General features: G+C 28.9%; 1 protein-coding gene across 3 annotated transcripts in view; it reads right to left on the bottom strand.

Annotated features, from left to right (window-relative positions):
• Nucleotides 1-20786, bottom strand: part of Su(var)2-10 (E3 SUMO-protein ligase Su(var)2-10) — a 130165-nt gene that overhangs the window by 88190 nt on the left and 21189 nt on the right. The window contains exon 2 of one of the 3 annotated variants that reach the window (XM_075359424.1): nt 10230-10260. The exons of the other annotated variants lie outside the window; for them this stretch is intronic. The gene's annotated coding sequence lies outside the window, so the exon portion shown is untranslated. The remainder of the gene's footprint in view (nt 1-10229; nt 10261-20786) is intronic. 3 annotated transcript variants of the gene reach the window in all.

The raw sequence follows: 20786 nt of genomic DNA, 5'->3' as shown, positions 1-20786 counted from the left end.
TACTTGACCCAATTAAAGCTTAAATACATTTAAGGTTATATTTAACCATAATAAAATAAGTCTAAGATAAACATGTGACCTAGTGTCAGCACCTCACATGTTTATCACTCATATATGTCCTACACTTAGTTTCACTGTTCGTATTACTTGATTTTAGTGCAAATAAAACAGAAAGTTAAATTTGTAGATTTTATGAATACAAAAACCCACCATAAAAAAGAAAGAATTCTTAACTCCACCAGTGTATATATATTTATAATATTATAAATTCAAACTTTACTTTTTATCATATACAATGACTTTTTATGATTTTTTTATTTAGTTTTGTAGGGCAACTACTACTGGTCATTTAAGTTTCTACTAGATAACTTCTTACATGCTTCCAGCAACAACCTTACAGCTTCTTATAAAAACTATTTATAAATGAAAAATTACATATGTTCTATAAATTCTCTGATTAATCTCTTAATATTTTAAAGATATGAGAGCATTTCTAGACAGTCACACTTAATAAAATATCCATGTATCAAACTGAGCTGATGTTTTTTTCTCATATATAGTCTCTCCAGCTAACATGGAAAACTTTCTAACACTTTTCTTTCTTGTATTCCTGAACCTAAATTGAAAATATACAAGTATCATTAATCGGGGAGTAACCTCCTTACGTTGTTTCTCTGCCTTCTTCTCCTTATTTTTATTAAAACGCAACTTTCTTGAATTTTGTTAACTTTTTTCTGAAGTTAGGACTCAGGAATATACAAAGCACCACAGCTCAGCATAACGACAGCATAGGAAGGCAGTAATCAAACTTTAACAGAGAAACCGGAACCTACTGATGTACATTACCACTTCCAGTTTTGAAATGAGACTGTAATCTTTGGCCGTATACTTTTAAAGGGCGATTAAAAATACTGCAGATAAACATTAGAAGTGTTGGATTTTTAAATAAGAAAGTTAATAACTTAAAAATAATGAAGGGTTCCTACAGAGGGAGATGATGAGGAGAATAAATGAAACAATTATGAAAAAAAACCACTGTGATATCTAATTGGCTGATAATATCTTAAAAGAAAAGGGTTAGTAGTTTCCCGAGTAGTGTTATATCAATTTTTGTGATTGTCATTGGTAGTGCTGTGGAAGAAAACTGTTGATGCAAGTAGAAATTCAACTGAAATAGCAGGATGGGCCAAAATACAACTAACAGAAATACAACCTAAATGAGACTGAACTAATAAGAAACAGAGTGGGCACACTCAACCAGCTATCAACATCTATTAAGGATCCTGAAAATGTCAAGTGCTGTGAGAATTCAGTCATAAGTCTTTTACTCTTATTACTCCATTTAATTTTCTGTAAAATGCATTAACTAAGAAATATAAAAAAGGAATTGGATTAATAGTGTATTAGAAGAAAAAATTCCAGAGACTGGAGAATATTTCCTCTCTAGAAAAAGATGAATCAAATCAAAATTATGAGACAATTCTTAAGTATATACTATCTTTCAGGAATTAAAATTGGAATCTAATATCAAAAAAAAAAAATATTTTAATGACCCAGTTTATATAAATTTGCTTTTACATCATCTAATAACTGAATATATATATATATATGTTTATACTGTAACTAAATGTTTATGGATGACCTGACTAATGTTTTAATAATAGTTACATCGAATATCAAATAGCTGTGAGATTATTAATCAGCAACTTGTATAATTATTAAAATTAAACACTTTCACATCAAAATAACAAACTGCAGTATAAACTCTGATAAACATTAATCAGGCACATACTCGAGATCAGTAAATATTTCGATATCCATTCATTTCATAATTGGTTTCTATTTCAAATAGTTTTTTTCCTAACAAGACTATTGAAGTTATAATAGTAAATGAGTTAATAAATTAATTACATTTCAATTCAGGTTTTTTTTTTATATCTGACAAGTCTAAATTTCTAACTTTATTTTTAATTCTGCTAGACTGTTCTGGAATACAATTCAAAATTTTACAATTTAATTACTAACTGTCACTTAACCAACACTTAGTGACAGATTTGTAACTTAAAATCAAAGATTGATAACTCAGTATTTATATTAATGATGATGTCAGTTTAATACTGTCTATCACTGTACTAGACATACTTGTAACTCCAAAGTCATGAACCATATTTTAATGATTGTATGTGCTTAAAATATTATGGAATTCCTTATATATATTACTACTTTCACTAATATCTATACATCTCCTAAAGCTGTTCTGTTATTACTGAAAAACTAAAACTGTTCTGTAATTTTCAGTTGTTATTTCGCAGGGTCTGTTTAAACATTACGTAAAGGTTTAGACTGCCTATTTTTCATTTGGAGAACTATACAACCCTACTAATACCATGAACTTTTCCAATTTCATAATTAAATTCTAGCTAGTTCAATATCCACTTCTGATGAAAATTTACTAATTAACACACTCTAGTTTTGTGTTATTCTTAACATAATTGCAACTCCTTTCCTTTTTATGTGAATTCCTACAATAATACAAACAACATTTTCTATCAAATTTACACCTATTAATCTCAGTACTTATATTTTTTATCTTGCTTTAGTAAATGCACTGCTATTAAAGTTCTTTGCATCTTTAATGCAACAACTAATATCGATTTCCATGTACTTATTTTTTAACCAAGCCCCCTCTGTTTTTATCCGCTTCATTAAAAAAAAATGGTGAATCTATTTCCATTACTTCATTTTTTATTTATTTATTTATTTTTTTACCGCCGGGACCACCGTTAGGTATTGTTTCAGAGGATGAGATGAATGACAATAGCGTGTGAAATGCCATGCCTGACTGCGATTCAAACCCAGGACCTCTGGATGAAAGGCAGAAACGCAACCACTTGTGCTACTGAGGCTGGCCCATTACTTTATCTGTAATCTGGTAATATAAAATGGTGCAACAATTAACCTACTGCATAATATATTTTTATCAGATTCTTTTAAATGTAAACTGTATTAGGTATGTATGATGTTTTTATCTTTCGTTAATGAAAATGATATTCAAATGTTTCCTATCTTTATTTTATAAATGAATTTGTTACATTAATTATTTAGTTTAGTTCTTGCTGTATGGCTGGAATAGTATTAATAATCAAGTTAGCTTTTAGATTAACTAGAATCTAATAATTTATTGTACTTCTAAGGAAGATAATTAATTAAAGGTTACATCATTTATTTTGTTGGTTCTCCACAGCATTCTCAAAGAATTCTCTCGTATGAAGCTTATATAACCCCTAACAGATTCTACAACAAAACTTTTTTAGGCATTTGGTTTAAAATTGAATCTAACCACTGAAAGAGATAGTTTTATTTAAATTTTTATGTACCAAATCACTTAAATCATGTCCATAGCTAACCACATGAAGCAGTAGTTCACTCTTTTTATTACTTTTCAATATTTTTTCTTGCATGTTAAAAATGTCAGCATTAATTTTGCCAAGACCACTTTTATCAATTTGTTTAGAGAAATTGACTTAGTTAATCGCTGGTTAAAGTTTATGTTTAATTTTGTTCTGTTTCATATTACTTTTCAAGTAATGTATTATACATCTAACCTTTCCTAATACCAAACTTCCCTTCCTCTACTTCTTTATTCATCAATTCTATTTTCTTTTTAAGTTCATCCTGATCTTTATAAGTTTTGCCAACTTGTTTTCAAATTTTATTACCGATGAAGTGTACATATGAGATCACGCACAATAAATACATTTCATTATTAATTTTGTTTGGTGGCCATATTTTTCAAGTGAAATATGTTTCATATTTATTATTATTACTTTTTAAGTGAGATAATGAATAAAGAAGTAAGGTTTATTTAATAACAGAAATTGACTTAAACTTGTACAATAAATTTCAATGTTGAAATGATTCTAGTTAAAATGAAAACAAGGTAGTGAATTAAAGTCAATCAAACAGATAATGCTTTGTTGTTTTTTACTCTGGAAATACATATAATCACACTTGGTTACGACAAATATGTCAAACATTCAAACAACTTTTCCGAACTCTAATATAATACTATCAAAAGCAAGAACTTAATACAGTAACAAACCATTTTGAATCACATCAACACATAAGAAACAGCAACTATTTAAACAAAAAAAAGTTAAACTACTGATAAATTTACAATAAACAAAATCTAATGACTAAAATTTACTAAGTTTTAAATAACTTAAAACATATGACTCTTGGTCACATACATACAAGACAAATCACTCCACCAGCATCAAAGACTAGGTGCTGTCTGCATCCTAGATTAAAGAGTTTACCTTAATTACAAATCCAAATGACAACAATGATTTTAAAACATGAGAAGATTTTAACTCTAACCAATCTCAATCACTCAATACCTTAATATTAATTTGCAGACAGCTATGTCAGGCCTGGCAAGCCGATAAGCGGTAATTGAATTTGCCTACACACACACATACACCTGGGTGTATGTGTGCTACCTGGCAGTAGCTGGAAAACTGGTTGGAGAAAAACAAACAATAATCTCCATTAAAAAACTTAAAATTTCTGTAACAATTCCAACTTTCAACTGACACTCAAAAAGAAAAAAAAGAGAAATTTCATTCTTTTAAAAATGTTCATGTAATTTATTAAACAACTCTTGCTTTCATTTTAACAAATTATTATTTAATTCAAGCTGAAATTATAATAAGAAAAGGTCAAACTTCAGTAAGATATAAGAATGGATGTTTAACTGTGTATTAAATTCACTTCCATAGTCATATAGGTAAATTTCCTTTAGAGAAATATCTGTATATTTTTAATGTTTAATTATAGATATACAATATACACTGCTTTTCTGAAACGTAAATTAATAAATAAAGTAAAACATAAATAAAATGTAAAACAGTAAATATTTATAAACAAATAATTTTTGTATCCAATGCCAACAATATTTATGCTTACGATTGGTAACAAAGAACCCACTGACTAATAGTCAAATAAAAGAGTAAAAACCTCTGTAGGGCAGTAATCACAAAAACAAAACTCCCATAAAAATATATATCAAAATTTATTCAGTATTGCTGCATTGCTTGGATAAATCTCAGTGATATTAAACTAGACAATTATAAACAGATACTTCCTATTTTGTCAGTAACCAAGGACCCTTGATCAAATTCAGTAGGTTTAATCTAAAGGAAATACTAAATATATATTATATGCATTTAAAAAAAATCCACATTATACATAACTTTGAATAAATAACACCTGCTTGAAAAAATGATTTGCCAACAAATATCTATTACAATTCTAATCATAACTATTGTTACAAAAAGAAAAAAAAATGAATTAACTTCACTTGAATAAGGTTAATGAAATTTTCTGTAGGGCAGAAACTATACAAATATAAATATTAACATTAAATCATTTGCACGGCATTTAAATCAATAGAAAAACCTAATATCATTGTTTTGCAATATTATTAAGCATTTGCAATATTACTTTAATTTTATTAAGTAAAATCAAAATTAAATGCTTAAGATTGATGATCCTCAATCTAACCTAAACAAGTTAATAAATGATATTTAATCAAAACAAAAACTGTTCACACAATATTAATAAGAATAAATTGCAAAGATATTTAACAAAAAAAATTAATTTGTTATGGCTGTCTAAGCAATACAAACCCATAATCCTGATTTGTATGCTACAGGGAGTAAAGGAACTTGCTACAACTTCATAAAAACTGTAGACTTAGAATTCCACATGATAACTTAATGCCTAAGTTTTGTAAACAGTACTGATAAGGATTAATATGCCTTTAGAGAGGTAACTTACAAAAACATAAATACAGCTTGAAAAGTCCACCTTAAAACAAGTAACATCTATTACATTTATATTACATTACTTACTATTATTTATATTTTAATACAGAATGTTAATAAAAGAACTCCTTGGTTTTAAGTATTATTTAAACAGTATTATATTTAAAGTATTACACTAATAATTCTGAAGTTTCTTTTTGGTAAATAATAAACTTTGATATGTGCAACATTTGTTGCCCTGCACATGTCCAGATAGTATAATCCAGCTCTTCCCACATTCTCGCCAGCATGACAGGTGTAATGGATGCTGCTACTGTAACAATCCTCTCCTATAGGTGGTAGATGATGTGGATTTTCTCTGAATAAACAATGTTTTTCACATGCACCCACAAAATTAAATCTAAATCTAGTGAAGGTCATGTATGGGCTACTTGGAGGCCATGTGATCAGTCCTCCTCTTCCAATCCACCTTTTTGAAACCGAATTTTTAATATACACAGTTGCATGTTTAATGAACAGTTGTTGTACAGAGTTGCTATAATGTGATGGAACGCTGTCTGATTGATACAAAATTAGCCCTTTTTCTTTTTCAATAATTTCAGTCTGTGGAAAGACAAAGTTCAAGCATACCACAGAAAATATCCTCATTAATTGTGCTTTCTACAAAAATGAACGAGCCCACAATACGGTCATTCATCAGTCCTCATCAAAGATTGACTTTGGGATTGTCATGTGATGTTCAATAATTTCATATAGTGGCTCTAATCCCCCCAAGTCCTGCAATTGTGTTAATTTACTGACCACTAATATGGAATGTCGTCTCATCTGAAAACATGACATTTTTCAGGTGGTCCTCATTTTCATCAATGATGTTACGCATTAAAGGTGCAAACTCCAATCTTTTCACTTTGTCAGTGGGTTTGATTTCGTGTAAAACTTGTATCTTATACACACAGTCTAATCCTCTTCAACCACCACTTTGTACACTGCATACTTACGTACTTTTAACGCTAAACTGTGCCTTGCTAATGACTTTTTCAAGCTACGCATAAGATGCTTGGATCTGTTCCACATTCTGTTCAGATATAGACGGCTTGCCTGGTGACTACCATTTTAAGACACATCTGTTTCCTTAAACTGATTTAACCACTGGAGTATTGTTTTATTCATAGGGGCGCAGTAGCGCCATACTACACTGAACTGTCATAACTGATCTTATTTTGATAAACGAAATCATGCATTGAGCTTTTTGTGCGGTGTTGATATGACTGAATAAGATTGCCGATTGGATACACAGTGGTGTCAATTGCGATAAATATTTGCAATAAAAAAAATGAACATAAAACATCAAAACCAGATGCTTTTAAATGATTCCACTATTTTGTTATGATTTTTAGGAATCAAGGGGTTATTTTATAAACACCTCATATGTAAAACCAACTAAGGGCTTTGTAAAAAGGTTTCTATAATCCTAGGTAACAGAAATCAATCTTTTTTTATAAAAAAGTACACTATTTTATACATGTTAAATGTTAGCTTAATTATCCAGGGCTGCTTAGATAACAAGGGCTGTATATCTGAACAATCTTGAGTTCACTCTTAAGCTTCCTCATGTGCCACCCAAACAAAAAAATAAGTAAGGTGGCTCTAATGCATTCAGGTAGAGTAATTATTGTTACAGAATCTTTAAAGAACTCTTGTAGGCAGGCTGTATGTATATCATTTTTCACTATTCACCCTTTTAATACTCGCTGGCTACAATGTTTTATTATTTTACAGCTGGTATTCTATATTTTAATAAGATGATAACTACATCCAAACTAAGGTGTGGAGATCTTTAGAGTTACTCTGTTCTTATCGATTTATGTGATTTGGTGAGATGAGTCTACCAAAAGACCAGAGGATTCCTTCTGTTTCCTATATAATGGTTGTACAAAAAGCCTAACCTTAAAATACCCCTAAAAAGCATTAATGTAAGGTACTCATTGAATGAAGTTATACATTCACATTCCTCCTAATACACCATAATATTTGACTATACTGCTTAAGAGTTCTGTTGTATATGTCCACATGTCACACAATTCCAGGAATAGGTTGAGTGTTCAGCAATCCTAAACCTGTTCTCAGGCATTTTGTTAATTTCTGAAGGGAAATAAATTTCATTGGCTCGAGTATTTAAGCTGATTACAAAATATCATTGATTGTGAATAAAAGTCCTTATCTACTTGTGGATTATGTGACTGACAGACATTTGCTAACTGAAGAAGGCTTTCGAATTTATCTTTTGTTAACTTTGCTTAGCAGCATGGTAACTTTTTTCGTCCCTATTTTGGGTTTTATAGGTATAGGTTTCCCATGGAAAGGATGCTGTATTGTAGCCTGTAGTACCAGTCCAACCTTGACATGATCTGATAAACAAAGCTCCCTCTGTATGGAGAACATCATTTCTTGTCTAATGATTGCACAATAAGCCTAATATCTAAAATGCACATCAGGTAACTCCAGACCTTCTAATACCCTCTAAAAATAAAACTTTAAAATTTTGACTGGTTTCCATTTATTAATATAGATTTTTGACTTAGATTGATGTTCTCAATTGTGAAGGGTTACCTTTACAGTTCTAAAGAGATTTATAATGAATAAACATTTTGAATATATAAATATATATATACTAAAAAGCCAAATAATTTTAATTTGTTAAAAATGTTTATTCATTATAAAACTTTTTAGAACTGTACAGGTAACCCTTCACAATTGAGAACAGCAATCTAAGTTAAAAATCTGTATTAATAAATGGAAACCAGTCAAAATTTTGAAAACGGTTTGTTACAAGTATGGTTAAAAAAGTTACATAAGTATGTTAAGAAAAAATTAATCCTTACCAAAATTAAAAAATAAATATATATATTAATGCAAAATTTAATTTTTTTTAATTAAAAATTTTATTTTAAAATAAATAAATAAAAATCTCATTTTGATGTGAAGAATGAACCCACCAAATCAAAATTTCCATTTTTTACTTTTATAACATATTTTAGACATTTTGTTTAAAATTGCTAACTTCATTATCTTGTTTTTGTAATTACATTGACATTTGCTTCTTGAGTAAAGAAATAACAGAAAATATTTTAATTACTGAGGAAATACGCCATTTTGACTTTATAGATCATATACAATCCAGATTTTAATTAGGTTGCTAAAGGTTTCATGATTATTTTGCTGTAATTTTGCATGAATAGTTTGCAGAAACTTGTGAACATAATGTAAGGTAAAGTAACAAAAACATTTGTACAACAAAAGAACTACTGTAATGCCTAACATCTGGTTTTTTTTTAATAGGCACAGGTGTTTTTTTTGCAACTGTAGTGCCTAACATCTCAAAAGTCTCATTGGAGATCAACTGAGAGTTCTTTGTTGCCAACATTAAAAATTCTGCATTTGAATAAAAATCTTAATTTTTGACACTTTTATCTACTTCTCTTTAGTTGAGTATTCTACTTCCCTTACTTATCTAACACTGTTTTCAGTTTTAAGAATGGATATGTGATTTTCAGGAATGACTAAGGTCTTATCTCTATAGCCTATGTTCATTACAGCAATTTATAGAGACTTTGTATCTTGTTCAATGTTTTAGCAGTCCTGAAGATCAGATAATAGAAAAGACAGCATTTCAATATGCCCAAGGGAGAAGTGTGCTGCTACAAAATTTTCACAAGACGGAAAAATTAAAAATTAGGCATGACTTCATAAATTGTGTTGGAAGTAGCAAATATATCTGCAGTTATTGTTCTTTGCTAACTTCAACTCTATGGTTACAAACACCAATTAGAAAGAAAGCTATATACTAAACAATTTCTGTGAAATAGTGGACCGCTGTATTGACTTTTAAGTTACAAGTTCAAAATGAATATTCTGTTGATCCTTCTGATTTTTTTGCTTTGTGTAAATAAATTTTAAGTGTATGTCTGGTAACAAAATTTAAAATTTATGGAAAGGAAATATTCCAGAGAAGAAAACCAACTACCGATAAGGTCAGCGAGTTAAATAAAGCAGGATGATGGTATATATCAGGAATTGTCCTCTGTGGTGGTCATAACCCCTCTTTGGGGGTAACAGACAGATGTTTAATGTGATATTTTCTGTTACTTATTAAATGATATAACAATACAAGGAAATTTGTGTAATTTTAGCACAATGAGAAAGTTTAATCTTAATAGGCACAATCAACGATCCAAGTAACCTAACTAAAACAACTTAATTTTATGAAAATAGTAATAATTGGTAGGTGTTTGGGCTTCTTTCATTAAAATATCACTGAAACTCATTCAAGTAATGCCATTTTACTTGAAAAAAACTTTTATCATATTAGCATTATATGGGTTTTTTGTGATCTTCGCTTACCAGTCTTGGTTGTGGTTTTCCAGTTACCAATCTGAAACATATCAATTTTAAATTATTTACCAAAATCAGAACAGATCATAACTGTTTTGAATTTTGTGGGCCAAATATTAGTGGAATTCATTAATATTTTTTACCCGGTACAAATAATACTCTTCTCTTAACCTTTAACCTACTGAGGATGTTCACAGAGTTCTCAATTACAACCTAGAACTATTATATTCAATTTTCATTAACCAAAACTTAACGACGAATAGTATTTGTTCTAAATTTAATTAGATATTTAACATCACAGCATAATTTTAAAATCTTCTTAACTTTCTTTAAAATCCTCTTATCAGAAAAGTGTTAATGGAAATCAATTAAATTCCCTGATCATTGATTATTTTCAGAACTGCTATGATAAAATTAAATCATTCTGGGGAAAAATTATTCTGGGTTTCTCTTTTAAATAGCTATAAAAAAAGTAAACAAATATGCATGAATTTTCTAATTCTAATGCATATTAAATCAAAAAGATGTTAAATCTTCAGCAGAAATACTAACTACCAAATTCTTTGAAAACATTTCAACATTTTCCTTTAAATAATTCTTAAAAAAGTGGTAATGGGCAAAGGGTTTAGTATTTTTAATTTAAATTTAAAAAGGCCTGAAATATTTAACAAATCTGTCATGGAAGAAGGAAACCTTTACCTTTAACATCACACAACCATTCATACATTCCATTCAAGAATCTGTACCTAAGCTAGAAATATAATTTCTGAAAAGTTATAACACTGCAGAATTATGATAACAAATTACTGAATAAAATTTTAGATTTACAAAATTTAGTTTATATACTTTATTTATCAGAACAACAGCTGTGTTGTTTAGAAGATGGTAAACATCATCAGAAATGGAATCAAAAAATGAACAATGAAGCAAAGTTTTTCAATGTCTTTCATAATTTAAACTTTTGAAATTAACAGTCCATTTCTCTTGCAACAAAGATTAAAGAAATTAAGAAAAACTATGTTCTACTAATAATGAATCTTGTAGAAATACAACACATTATTTAAAAAACAATGAGGGACAGATTTACAAGTACGAAAAGAAAAATGTTTCAAATGATTTTACAAATCTCAGTTGGATTGGATTATGTAATGAAATGTTCTAGTGTTGTTCTGATAATAGAGGGTGCCTTTCACTGCCAGATTAAACAGCAAACAAGAAGCTTGAATCTGCTACTCAATTTATTAAGAGCTTCCCAACTTACAAATCACATTATACTCAAAATCCCAATAAGATGTACTTTGCCCCAGGGTTACATTTAGCTAATTTGTAAAAAAAAACTTTTTTTTCCAAATGTGCAAGTTGCAATCTGTTCAGTGAACAGATGAACAAAAGTAGTGAGTAAAAGTAACCCCCCCCCCCCCATGGCCTAATGAGATGCGATAAGGATATGTACGACATGTAAATGAGGTGTAGTCGTCTACACTCAGGCTGACTACTCCTGAGATGTGTGGTTATAACTGAACTCCAACCACCAAAGTACACCTGATATCCACTTTCTAGTATTCAGATCCCAATTAAAAACAACTAACTTTTACTAGGATCTGAACCTCAGAACTTTTTACTTCGAAAATCAGATGTTAAACAACTAATTTGTGATGAGTTAACTGCTAGACCAGCCTGGGGGACTAAGCATTGCATTAATAAGATGCAAAAACTTTTATCGATAAAATTTTTAGAAAAATTGCTTTTCATCAACTTCAAAAAGGTACCTGCCGCACAAGTGAACATCTTAAATGTTACTTACTTCAACTGATGAATAAAAATTCATCCTCACAAAAAACCTGAGACCCATCATATGAAGGTGGAAATATGTTTGAACAGATACAAAAACTCAAAAGAATTGAAAAAACAAGAAAGTAATACTATTATTTTCACCTTTTGACCTAATGAAGACAGTGTGCCAGTACCTTTACTGACTGCAGGACTTGACAAAACAAAAATTGTACATCTACTGCTTGGATGTCCATGATTCTACTCAAGAAAATGATTTTATGTGATCTGGAATGAAATACAAGCTTCCAGAAGTTTCTGTAAGACAGCATCTTGCTTTGTTCAATATTTTAATAAAATTAAAGCACAAGAAAAATTTATATATTCATGAATAGAATAAGAATAAATCCATGTGGAGGACAGAAGATAAATATTATTTTTAAATTGTCCTGGTTTTATATCGCCAAGTTTTAATATTAAATAGACCACATGCAAAGTTTTTATTTTTGATCAATTATAATGACTGCAATAAAAACTTTGGAGTGACAGAAAGAGTGAAACCGATGTGTATGCCAATACACTGATCAGAAATCATTGGGAGACAAAACCGGAAAGGTATATTAAGTTATAACATGAAACTGAATGATTTTAGAATATTACAAGTTTACGCATCATATTGTAAATCGTAAAATTGATGTACAATGGAACAAGATTGAATGGTTAAAAATACCAAAGCCTTTGTGTTCAAAAAAATTATTTTCAATATTCTTTATGCACAGCTATATAAGAATCTGCACAATACTGTCAATTATACAAAATGTTAAAGGATGATCAAACAACCTCAACACTGTTCTACTTCTAAAATATCTAGAAAATAATCCACCAACAACAAAGGTAAGAGCAAGATAGACCTTCTTATTTATATTGACACACATTACAATTTTAAGTTGGTTAGAAAAATAATACATTTTTTCTAAATCTAATAAGGATTTTCTTTTTAATGTACATTGTTGGTCAAGGTCCTGTAAAGTTTGCTAGAACATATTCCAGCGAAGTACAACATTTTCATAAAAATCTAGTAGTGTCTTTAGAAAATGTAAGAAATGAAATTCATGATGTTGAGAGTACTGACGATTAAAAAAAATTTTCTAATTTCATTGTTTATTTAACTTGGACTTTTTATTCCAGAATATAATTACCAAATATTTTAGTTTTACAGTAAAACTGTAAACTGTCTCATACTGTGTTATAGCAACATTAAAAGTACTACTGAACAATTGTCATTTGTGTTCTTTTTACTTCCTTAAGAGTATTAAAATAATATGGACTAATCCTGTGCTATTTAACAAACAAATTTTGTGAAATGGACTAAATGATGTCAAAAGTGGATTAATCCTATCAGGTATAAACAGTTAAGTTACTTACTTAAGTGTATTATACCTCACCCCATCCGATTTTCATTTGTTGGCTCACTTAGACTTTTTACACGGCAAGACGTTCGACAACAACAAAGCAATCAAAAAAGCGGTACATGAACAGTTCAAACAGCAAGGCAAAGACTTCTACGCTGTGGGAATCAGAAAGCTCACAGAAAGGCAGGACAAGTGTCTAAATGTTATTGGAAACTATGTTGAAAAGTAGTGCAAGTTTCATTGTCATTGAATAAACTGTTTTTTTCTCTATGTCAATGTGTCTCTTTAACTACAGAACGTCCCTTGTACCTTAAATAATTAAGGTGGTGGCTATAATAAAAAAAAAACACTTTCTGTACAATGTTTCCTGTTTTCTACTTCCTTGTATGACGCAAAGGAAGTATTGTGATCACAAAAAATTTCAGATTTCAATGTAAATATACATTTTAACCATCCCTGAATCCATTTTGACTGGTTTCAGCGTGACATCTGTACATATGTATCTTGCATAACTCAAAAAACAATTGGCCATAGGATGTTGAAATTTTGGATTTAAGACTGTTGTAACATCTAGTTGTGCACCTCCCCTTTTGATTGCAATCAACTGAATCAAAACGGTTCAAAAAAAGCCCAAAATCCAAAAAAAAAATTGAATTTTGTCCTTTTTCTTAACTGCAGTAATAACCCTTCATTGAGAACTTTTCAACGATATTTCATAAGTGGTACTTATTTTGATTGGTTCCAGAGTTATAGCCAAATAAAATTTTAATTAATGAAATATGTGGATCTTACAAGGGAATGTATGTCAGTTCGAATCAGACTTCTCATTTTTTTTTTAATTTAAGTATATTAATTTATTAGTAATTATTAACCTATGATCATAAAAAACTTTTACAATAAATAATAATTCAATAATTACAATAAAAAATATATATATATATATATACGAAAAAATTCCGAAATTAGTAGTAAAATAAAATTTTATGTACTTTTAAAAATGTATATATATAATTTAATAGGCATTATTACATATGTGTATATGTAATACATTTGGTGAAACATCTGATTATTTAATATTAATTGAAAATTATAAATTAGAATCGTTTTATTTTTGGATTTACTAATCTAATTTAATTGAATTATTCTGGAATTTCTGTTTAATTTTATCTCTACATTTCAGTTACCTACAGAGTGACTGAAAAATAAACCCTCACAAGAACAACATATACACTGAGGCATACATGCCTAATCCTTAATAAATTGCAAAAAATTATTATTTTTTAGTTCTCTGGTATTGTCGGACAATATTCTCCCAAAGTCAGAGTTGATCATCATTTCATTTATTTGATTTTTGTTCCCAATCTTTTAATCACTCTTTGGTTTGATATAATGCTTCTGACCTTAATTTGTGTACACGTTCTTTAGTATTCAAATTTCCTGTCTTTATATTTATCATCCTCTTAATTTTTTTATTCTGTCCTTGGTCTTAGTGTTTTCTTCCTCATTATATTTATCAACTTTTCTTAATCTTTTTATTCTTTATTTGGTTTTAACATTTCTTCCTCTTTATATTTATCTTCTCTTAATGTTTTTATGCTTTCTTTGTTTGCAACATTTTCTTGCTGGTTATTTTTTTTTGGTTCGCAATATTTTCTTCCTTTTTATTCTTTCTTTGGTTTTAACATTTCCTTCTCTTTATATTTATCATCTTTTCTTAATTTTTTTATTCTTCCCCTGTTCTTAACATTTTCTTCCTGTTCATATTCATCGTCTTGTTGATTTACTGTGTGACAACTTTGAATCAAAATAATTATCTAGAAGATTTACTAAAATGTTTCAATATGTTTGATTGTAAGATGTATGTACTCCAATGGAAAATAATTTTGATTACAATTATTTGCTGAGAAAAAAACCAGGAGATACTGAAATAGAAAATAAGTGTTGAAAGTTGATGGGTTGTCATGTATGTGATATTAGGCAGAAGACCAGATTTGTGTGCAAGTATATGCAGATACTGAAATTGTGCTACTAATGATGTATTAATGTGTCTAAAAAGAGTGTTACATTACATTAAAGGAACTCTTGATTTGAAATTGGTTTATAGTAAAACTTTTACTACTGATATTATCGAAGGTTTTGTAGATGCTGACTGGAGTAATGACCCACTGACAGAAAGTCCATCACTGGGTATTGTTTTAATTTTTTTTATTTTACTGTGTCTTGGTGTTCAAAGAAACAGTCTTGTGTTTCTCTGACTTCCACTGAGGCAGAATATGCAGCCCTCAGTCAATGTATCATCAAGGCTAGTTAGTTTCAAAATATTTTAATTGAATTAGATGTGATGGAAAATTCAAGTGATTTAGCTGTAGTTTTATTTGAGGAAAATTTGTCTGCTATATGATTTGTAAATCTTGCGAGCAGCCTAAACTGTTGAAGTACACTGATATTAAATATCATTTTATTCAAGGGAAAATTAAGCTAGGTATAATAAAAGTATGTTATATACAATCGGATATTGAAGTGGCTGATATACTCGCCAAGCCTCTCGGTAATTTGTTATTTGAAAGATGAAGAAAGTTAATGTTAAATGAAAAAAAAGAAATGATATTTATTTTTATTGATTTTTTAAAGTTCACTGTGTTTTGTTCTTGGCATGATATGTTATGATATATATCTAATATGATATTGTTATATTTAAAGTTGTCATGTATTGTATGTATTATTTTTGTTGTTAGAAACATTTTGATTGAGGGAGGGTGTTGTGATACATCCCAACCCTGTAGGGGAAGACACCAGCCTAGCGACGTTCCAGTTAACACCCCCATCCCCCCCCCCCTGTTTCTTGCCCTGATGGGCTTTAACGGGAGTCGTCTATCGACCTCTGACTTTTTACATCTTATAGTAATAAGCCTGGACTCGTTGGAATGCCACTGATGTAAATGCCTTGGTAGACATTTGCATCGATGATTTAATAACTCGGCTTTTGTCTTCGCTGTAGGCCTTGTCCGGACATCTTGAATGTCCTACATCGTATCCCTCTGAAGAAGGTAACCAAGCTTGTGGAAGCGCGAACCCTGCACCTGGTTCTACTTATTATGAGCCAATTTTGTGAATGTCTCGTAATTCGAGGCAATTTAAACACAACATACCACCAAAAATGTTGATCGCAACAACGCAATTTAGTCCTCGTTCCCTTAGTGAACTCAACTTAAATCAAACCCCAGACTTGGGTTACAATTATGAACTCCACTCTTAAATATTCATCTTTTCATCTTAAATAATCGCCTTTGAAGGATTTTTTCAAATGATTGTAAATTTCCTTTTTTCTGTTGTCTTATTACTTTTTCTTTGTTCAATCCATCAATCATTTATTTTAAGCAAATTAAGGAGCTAGTTATGGTGGGCAATAATAAATCAATACCAACAGTAAGCAGCCTACTGTGCAATTACTTACTTTAATATACTACTACTAATTTTTATGGTTCTCTGATTATTAGGGTTAAATTAATGGCAAAGCCTCAAGAATAGCCAAATTGAAACAGAATGAAATCAACTGTAAAAATTTAATTAAGTTTATAGTCTGCTATGAAGGAGTACAATCCTAAGAAAAATAAATTACACAATGACTGCTATCAAACTTTGATAATGCTAATATTATTAAAGTCTCGTCTAGTTTGTTGAGTACGTATTGGGAAACTAATATATCCTCTGATAACAGAATATCGTGGTAACATTTTATTTTAACTAACTTGTTTCACAAAATGATTTATTTCTGAATAAACTTTATATCAGTGAAGGTTTTGAGAATGTTATGAAAATAAAAAATTATCATTACATAAACAAATTTTACAATATAAAATCACCTCTTCCAGTTATTTTTTAGACCTTTTAAACTTCTTTTCCCCTGAAGTCTTCTGATTTAAAAAAAAATAATAAAAATAATCACAACTATGCTTATTTTAATTTAAATATACAAAATCTAATATTAATTTTAAAGATGTCATAGTTATACAAAACATTATAATCTACCCCTAGGTGATATAAATTTTAAGAATAACTGGATCTATAATGTTTAATTTGATTTAAAATTACTTCAAGTGGTAGCTTATTTGTCTCCTGAGGTATTGCGATGAACAATATTAAATGTAAATTGGTTAATATTATTTATTTACATGAGGGTCAACTTATGAATTTGCAGTGTTGATTTGCAAAAATAATGCAAAAACATTTACATGAAGTAACTACTCTACATTATGTACTAGTTATAATTTAACAGATGCAATTCAAAAATCACATTTAAATTCACTAAATTTTGCTGAAATGTTTTTTCTTATAAAAGATACACTTTTTTACAAAAACACCTCAAATATTACTGCACAACACAATAAACTAAATTACACATTCAAAAAATAACCATATTAACTTGATTCCTTTACTACCAAAGCACACATTTCTTACAAATTTAAAGCATCATTCCAAAAAATCTGATGTAGACACTACATGACTTCCTTGTATGCCTATTAAATTACATATAATTTTTATTACTTTTTTTGTTAATATTGAATTATTATTTACTGTAGAATTTTTTTTTTTTACAATCAGAAGTTAATAATTATTAATAAATCAATATATTTAAATTACAAAAAAAAGATAAAAAAAGGAGATGAAGTTTGATTCGAACTTGTGTCTTCCTCTTGTAAGAGCCAAATTTTAATTAATTAAAATCTTATTGGGCTATAATTCTGTAACCAATGAAAATAAGTACCACTTATGACATATAGTTAAAAAGCTCTCAATGAGGGCTTATTACTGCAGTTCAAAAAAAGTCCAAAATCCAATTTTTTTTTTTGGAGTTTGGGCTTTTTTGGACACTTTTGGGACAGTTGATTGCAATCAAAAGAAGAGGTGCACAACCAGATGTTACAACAGTCCTAAATCAAAAATTTCAACATTCTATGCCAAACTGCTTTTGAGTTATGTGAGATACATAAGTATGTACGTACAGACATCATGCTGAAACTAGTCAAAATTGATTCAAGGATGGTCAAAATCGATATTTCTGTTGAAATCTGAAAACCAAAATTTTTTACGATTATAGTATTTCCTCGTATGAAGTACAAGGAAGTAAAAAACAAACTCAGAAAGCTGTATTATTATAAGCACACCAAGACTGCCAATGTTAATCACAAAAACACGCATTTATTATTTGTTTTCATTTTATTTCACACAATTCCTCTTTAAAAGTAAAGAATCAATCTTTCGTCTTTATTAGTAAGTTTATTATCCACAATATCTGAATGCACATACTTAGATTTCAACTTAGATACTAATAAAAACCAAAATAAAAATTATAATTCAAAAACAATTTACCTCATAGCAACACGATCAACCCACAAAAAAAGCAATCTTTAAAGAAGAAATAAACTGTTGTTAATAATCCTAAAAAATCCTAACCAAAACAAATTAATTGTTCTGAACTAGTCAGAGCGTTTCTTTTTAAAATCTTGTAATGCATGATTATCAAACTTACTTTGATTCAAACATTTCATTTTATTAAATAAACTTTTACATCACAAGTGTTTAGACAATTTGTAAAATTACATTTAACAAAATAAAACATTATTATTATTATTCTTGATTTCACTAAATGAGGAGCAACCCCTCAAAAAAAAAAAGAAAAAACAGCTTAGATCTGTACAATAAATAATATCACTACAAATGCTTTATTTACAATAATTACAAAACAATAATATTTGATCTTACTTATAACTTCTCTACCTCAACACATTGTGCAGTGCATATGTTCAGTAATCCCTTGGAAAGTTTTATTATTATTATTCTTATAATAAATATACCTAAAAATACTTTGAACTTTATCTATTTTGTATATCTTTTATATAAGACCACATTACAATCTAAAAATTTGACTCGCATATAAACAAAAAAAAAAGAACACAAAAAATATTGATTGTATATATTTAAAATATTACCATAAAGTCATAATAAATCCCATCAGCTATTTACATTTATGAATAACGATATTATTAGAAAACGCAAAACTGTTATTACATAAAGCCCTTTGTTATAAAAACTATTTTCAATTGTATAAAATATGACAAGTCATAGGCCACCTTCTTTCTAATTATAGTCATCATATCCGATGACTTTTAATGAAGTTTATACCTTTCATACCATAAAACTTAAATAGTTGATATCATTTTGTTATAACATGATAAGGTTTTATTTCTCTAGAAAAATTTAAGTACACAGAAATAGACGGTATTCAAAAATAATAGCATAATTTAAATAAAATTCAAAACAATAATAGACCTAACTGCAATGAATGTGATACAACTGATGTTACTAAATGAATATGTAGAAAATTTTTAAAGATTCATTAGTATCCACAGTCTTTTAAGTATGAACTAAATAAATTTAAGTTCACTTTATACAACCCAAACAAGTTAGTTTTAACAAAATTTTAATTCAAGTAAAATATGTCAAAGACTTGGAAAAAATTTGTAACTTTCAAATTATTTTCCGCAAAATCAGGAAATGTTTTATTCAACACCTAAAAAGCTAGATGTTACTAAGTGTAATTACTCAGTAGATCATGCAGGTCGAGATAACCACGATGCATATTACTCACAATTCACTCAGGACAATTCATCAGATATTTATAAATTGAACGAAATCAATTTTTGTAGAGCCAGCATCACATAGGCAAATTATACATGTTTAGTTCACATACATTTCAAAAACAGAAGCGACTTTATCATGTGTCCAACTTCTAGGATTTTATTAATTATGCTAAATTGGGATAAGATAACCGGTTTAACTACCGATTCTCTGAGCAGTTTAAAAATTAAGTAAGAGTATCATCTACTCCACAGTTTTTTAATTCTTTAAAAATTATTAAAAGCTTCCAGAATATTTTTATTAATCCTTTAAAGTCCACCTCACAAGGACCAATTTAGTAAAAATTTCCCAACTCTCATAATGTTATGCTATTTCCGTTTACTCTGCAAAATATATAGATATTTTATTACACTCACACCTTTTTTGATTATTAATTATTACATTTATTTTTAATGATTTTTTTTTTACAATAAACATTTAAAATTAATCTATTAGGTACCTTTCATATGAAATCTACCTAATAGAATAATTTTAAATGTATTGCAATGGGTACCAGGATTCGACATCTGGAAAATTTTGACATATCTTCGCATTTCATATTTCCCAGACCCCAAAACCACCAACAGCTCAAAAGTTTATACATACATTTATATAAATATTTCATTTTTTATAAACATTTATTTCACTTTCTTGTGGACATGATAACTGCCACAATTTTGCTCCAATCACTTTCAAATTGTTCCTT

The sequence above is a fragment of the Lycorma delicatula genome, chromosome 3 (genome assembly GCF_047948215.1).
Source record: "Lycorma delicatula isolate Av1 chromosome 3, ASM4794821v1, whole genome shotgun sequence".
NCBI lineage: Eukaryota > Metazoa > Arthropoda > Insecta > Hemiptera > Fulgoridae > Lycorma > Lycorma delicatula.
The sequence above is the reverse complement of the archived record's forward strand: the minus strand, read 5'-3'. Positions and strand labels throughout refer to the sequence as shown.